Raw genomic sequence first — 5200 nt, 5'->3', positions numbered from 1 at the left:
GACAGATGTTTGGATATGTAGCAGCTTTAAAATCTGCTCAGGTTTAGTCTAAAGATTAAACGTTGGTATTTAAAAGTCTAAAGAAGCAGAGTACCCCCTCTTTAAAGACTGTTTTCATCAGTCTTTGGAAAAGTTTGCGCTGCAGCATCTGATAGGGCTAACACCAACACGGTTTCCTCTGGACAGTGAACTGGTGTTGTGTCTTTTGTATTTGTGGTGGTTTATTCCCAGATCAAGGCCGAGAACCTGAATGAATCCAGTTTATACAGAAATATTCAAAGACAGCAGGTGTTCCCGGTCTGGGTTTAGGTTTCTGGGGTACCCTGACAGAGCCAGCCATGAATGTAAACTGGGGGTTTCAGGCTTGCACACAGAGGTCCTGTAATGAAAGTCACTGTAGACGTAGCGTTAGGGTGGAGTCACTTTCTGCTTCACGCTGCCTGATCTGCTGATGAGTCTAAATTTAAAGGTTACTAACGTTTCTCTGGCTCCTCCCCCTGAGTTTGACTCAACCAATGAGATTCTTCCTGCCACCTGAAGCAGCTCAGCTCCTGATGAATGTCTGTCAGACTGAAACTCACCTTCTTCCCTGGAGAGGAAGAGGAGGAGGATGAAGAGAGGGATGTGGTGGGGTGAGGAGGGAGGGAGGGACAGACTCCTCCCCCCCCCCGCCCTCACACCTTGATGTCTTTTTGACTGAGACTCTGCCCCCCCCCAAGACTGAGTGACCTCCCGACATGTCACGTCCCATTTTTATGTGGCCCAGCCTCCGTCCCAAAGCCCCGCCCACACCCAGAACCTGTCCCCCTTTAACCTCGCCCGGTGTCCATGTTTCTTTTTTGTATTTCTTTTATATGAGGAGACAATAAAGGGGTCTAATTTTTTATACAAGCCTGTCTCTGAAGTCTGTCTCTGGGCGTCTGTCTCTGTCTCTGGGAGTCTGTCTCTGAAGTCTGTCTCTGAAGTCTGTCTCTGTCTCTGAGTTTCTGTCTCTGAGTTTCTGTCTCTGGGTGTCTGTCTCTGAAGTCTGTCTCTGAAATCTGTCTCTGGGTGTCTGTCTCTGAGTTTCTGTCTCTGAAGTCTGTCTCTGAAGTCTGTCTCTGTCTCTGAAGTCTGTCTCTGAAGTCTGTCTCTGGGTGTCTTTCTCTGAAGTCTGTCTCTGAAGTCTGTCTCTGGGTGTCTGTCTCTGAAGTCTGTCTCTGTCTCTGAAGTCTGTCTCTGAAGTCTGTCTCTGGGTGTCTGTCTCTGAGTTTCTGTCTCTGAAGTCTGTCTCTGAAGTCTGTCTCTGGGTTTCTGTCTCTGAGTTTCTGTCTCTGAAGTCTGTCTCTGAAGTCTGTCTCTGGGTGTCTGTCTCTGAAGTCTGTCTCTGAAGTCTGTCTCTGTCTCTGAGTTTCTGTCTCTGAGTTTCTGTCTCTGGGTGTCTGTCTCTGAAGTCTGTCTCTGGGTGTCTGTCTCTGTCTCTGGGAGTCTGTCTCTGAAGTCTGTCTCTGAAGTCTGTCTCTGTCTCTGAGTTTCTGTCTCTGAGTTTCTGTCTCTGGGTGTCTGTCTCTGAAGTCTGTCTCTGGGTGTCTGTCTCTGAGTTTCTGTCTCTGAAGTCTGTCTCTGAAGTCTGTCTCTGGGTGTCTGTCTCTGAAGTCTGTCTCTGAAATCTGTCTCTGGGTGTCTGTCTCTGAAGTCTGTCTCTGTCTCTGAAGTCTGTCTCTGAAGTCTGTCTCTGGGTGTCTGTCTCTGAAGTCTGTCTCTGAAATCTGTCTCTGGGTGTCTGTCTCTGAAGTCTGTCTCTGTCTCTGAAGTCTGTCTCTGAAGTCTGTCTCTGGGTGTCTGTCTCTGAAGTCTGTCTCTGAAGTCTGTCTCTGGGTGTCTGTCTCTGAAGTCTGTCTCTGAAGTCTGTCTCTGGGTGTCTGTCTCTGAAGTCTGTCTCTGTCTCTGAAGTCTGTCTCTGAAGTCTGTCTCTGGGTGTCTGTCTCTGTCTCTGAAGTCTGTCTCTGAAGTCTGTCTCTGAAGTCTGTCTCTGGGTGTCTGTCTCTGTCTCTGAAGTCTGTCTCTGAAGTCTGTCTCTGAAGTCTGTCTCTGAAGTCTGTCTCTGGGTGTCTGTCTCTGAAGTCTGTCTCTGAAGTCTGTCTCTGTCTCTGAAGTCTGTCTCTGAAGTCTGTCTCTGAAGTCTGTCTCTGAAGTCTGTCTCTGAAGTCTGTCTCTGAAGTCTGTCTCTGAAGTCTGTCTCTGAGTTTCTGTCTCTGAGTTTCTGTCTCTGGGTGTCTGTCTCTGAAGTCTGTCTCTGAAGTCTGTCTCTGGTGGACAGTCTCTGGGCTGTGTGGTGGCTCTGGGGAGTTTCAGAGACGTCATGAAGAGGGTGGTTTTGTTGTTCCCCAGAGAAGAAGTAGAAGAAGAAGAAGAAGAAGAAGAAGAAGAAGAAGAAGAAGAAGAAGAAGAAGAAGAGGAAGAAGAAGAAGAAGAAGAAGAAGAAGAAGAAGAAGAAGAAGAGGAAGAAGAAGAGGAAGAAGAAGAAGAAGAAGAAGAAGAAGAAGAAGAAGAAGAGGAAGAACAAGAAGAAGTAGAGGAAGAAGAAGAAGAAGAAGTAGAGTCTGATCGTGTGTGATTAAATCCTGAGGTCGTTACTGAAGGTAAAAACGTGTTGACCTGATCTTCCTTCAGCTTCTCGTGGTTCCTCTGATGATTCTCGTCGCGCTGTGAAAGTGATGAGAGCAGCTGGTTATCAGACGTGACTCTGCTGCAGTGAGCAGAAATGTCCACTAGATGGCAGCAGAGGCTCAGTCAGACTCTGAGGAGGCTTCAGCCTGTGAAGCAGACACATCATCGACCCACTGTCCAATCAGCTGTCAGGATGCTGTGACCTCTGACCTCTCCACGCTGGGACCAGGGTGAGGGTGTCTCAGTTTGATGACGGGAACAAACTGACGGTAACTAACAAACTCAAACAATCAGTGTTCAATCGAACAAAAAGGCTCGACTGACAACACCTGACCTTCCTGTGTGAGCGTTTCCTGTGAGTTTACATCACGCCGTGTGACGGACCAATCACTGATCAGCTCCTACATCACTCACCTGCACCTGACTCACCCAATAAACACGACCCCATCGTCTCTTTCTTCATCGTTTCATGTTTCTGCACCATGGTGTCTGAGGCTCTGCCTTGGTCTTTCAGTGGGCGGGGCTAAGGGGGGCACAGGTGACAGGTTGATGATCGTTGATGTTGATTGGCTGAATCCTGGAAACTTCTAATGAACACCTGAAACATTTCAAACCTCCTCTGACCCCGTCTCTTTGTAATCAGACGTTAAAAACAAACGCTTCAGTAATTCTTAGTTTCTCGAATCACCATGAATCGCACACACACAGGAACAACAAAAGCAAAGAACATGAAGTTTATTTCTTTTCCATATTAATTAATCATCATTAACGACAGTAGGTCAGAGAGCAATAACTCATCATGTTTGGAGAACTAAGAAGAAGAAAAAGGGAAAAGATTCAAGTAAAAAAAAAATTAAAAATCCAGATGAAGAATATTTGAGAAGAAATAAAGTGGAAAGGGTCAAAGGTCAAAATTAAATTTAGAAATACAAAATTAAAGTTTAATAAAAACTTCAGGTCCAAGTTTAGGTCGGAGGGTTTGGTTGTTGTGGTCACAGGTTAGAGAGGAAATAATCTGCTCCATGCTTACAGCTGGGAAAGTTTGAAGAAGAAGAAACTGATGAAGGAAAACTTCTTAATGTCAAAATCAAACTGTGACAACATGAGCGTGGAGCCAGAGCACAGACGCTGGTCCTGACGTCACGATGTTAAAGTTTACATGAAGTAATGACATAAAGACCAAGGTTAGAATAAAGATAAACTGGCACCGGATTAAAGTCCCATAATCTGTCTGATCGTTCAGTTTAAACACGTTTAGAGGTTAAGAAATGAAAGTAGAATAAAAGTCAAAGTGTGACGTCAGGAAAGTCTAATTCAGGTCAAACTTCATTAAAGATCAAAGTGGTTATTTTCCTGGGAGTTAATATGTCTCAGTGTATCATGATAAAGGTACGACGACGTCGTTATGCTACGAGATTAAAGACACAATGAAGTTTTTTCTGGTTTAATCTCACAGCGCTGGGATTTTATTCTGGAGAAGAAGAAGACTGATCGACTGATGAACTGATCGACTGATGAACTGATCTGCTGATGAACTGATCTGCTGATGAATTGATCTGCTGATGAATTGATCTGCTGATGAACTGATCTGCTGATGAATTGATCTGCTGATGAACTGATCTGCTGATGAACTGATGAACTGATCTGCTGATGAACTGATCTGCTGATGAACTGATGAACTGATCTGCTGATGAACTGATCGACTGATGAACTGATCTGCTGATGAACTGATCTGCTGATGAACTGATGAACTGATCTGCTGATGAACTGATCGACTGATGAACTGATCTGCTGATGAACTGATCGACTGATGAACTGATCGACTGATGAACTGATGAACTGATCTGCTGATGAACTGATCTGCTGATGAACTGATCGACTGATGAACTGATGAACTGATCAACTGATGAACTGATGAACTGATCTGCTGATGAACTGATGAACTGATCTGCTGATGAACTGATCGACTGATGAACTGATCGACTGATGAACTGATCTGCTGATGAACTGATCTGCTGATGAACTGATCTGCTGATGAACTGATCTGCTGATGAACTGATCTGCTGATGAACTGATCGACTGATGAAGATTTTAATCTATAAAAACCACAGACCAGGAGCTGAGACAGACCTGATGAGGAGTGACTTGTCAGGCTGTTTTTTAACGAGGGAGACACTTTACCTGGAGGAACAGATGAAATCAGACTGAATCGGCTGACGGTTAAAGATGGAGGACGTCAGCAGAGAAACCTGTTGCTCTTAAAGTCAGGATGTTTTTAACAGACTCAAACACTCAGTTTGTTCAAAGTAATAATAATTTAAGACAGAAACTTTACTTTTCATTCTTCCTGTTTGTTTCTGCTCAGCAGGAAGTGGCCGGCTCTGTTTGACAGATCGTCTCTGCTGGAGGACGAGTCAAAGCAGAACACGCCGGCCGTTCAAAGCGGCCTGGAGCGGTTAGCGCCATCTTTCTTTTTTGGTCCTCTTCACCTCTGAGCATCTTTTATCTGCACTGTCACAGACTAAAACAAACACCCATTCTCCTCCTTCAT

General features: G+C 45.0%; 1 protein-coding gene across 1 annotated transcript in view; it reads left to right on the top strand.

Moving 5' to 3' along the window:
• adcy8 (adenylate cyclase 8 (brain)) overlaps positions 1-859 on the top strand; it is a 66624-nt gene extending 65765 nt beyond the window's left edge. Inside the window, exon 17 of the mRNA XM_074688175.1 lies at positions 1-859. This exon is cut by the window's left edge and continues 1051 nt beyond it. The gene's annotated coding sequence lies outside the window, so the exon portion shown is untranslated.
• The last annotated feature ends 4341 nt before the right edge of the window (positions 860-5200 follow it).

The sequence above is a fragment of the Halichoeres trimaculatus genome, unplaced genomic scaffold (assembly GCF_033239565.1).
Source record: "Halichoeres trimaculatus isolate MK-OKI-2021-1 unplaced genomic scaffold, fHalTri1.1 fHalTri1_scaffold_15, whole genome shotgun sequence".
Lineage (NCBI taxonomy): Eukaryota > Metazoa > Chordata > Actinopteri > Labriformes > Labridae > Halichoeres > Halichoeres trimaculatus.
This window is presented reverse-complemented; position numbering and strand designations above follow the sequence as displayed.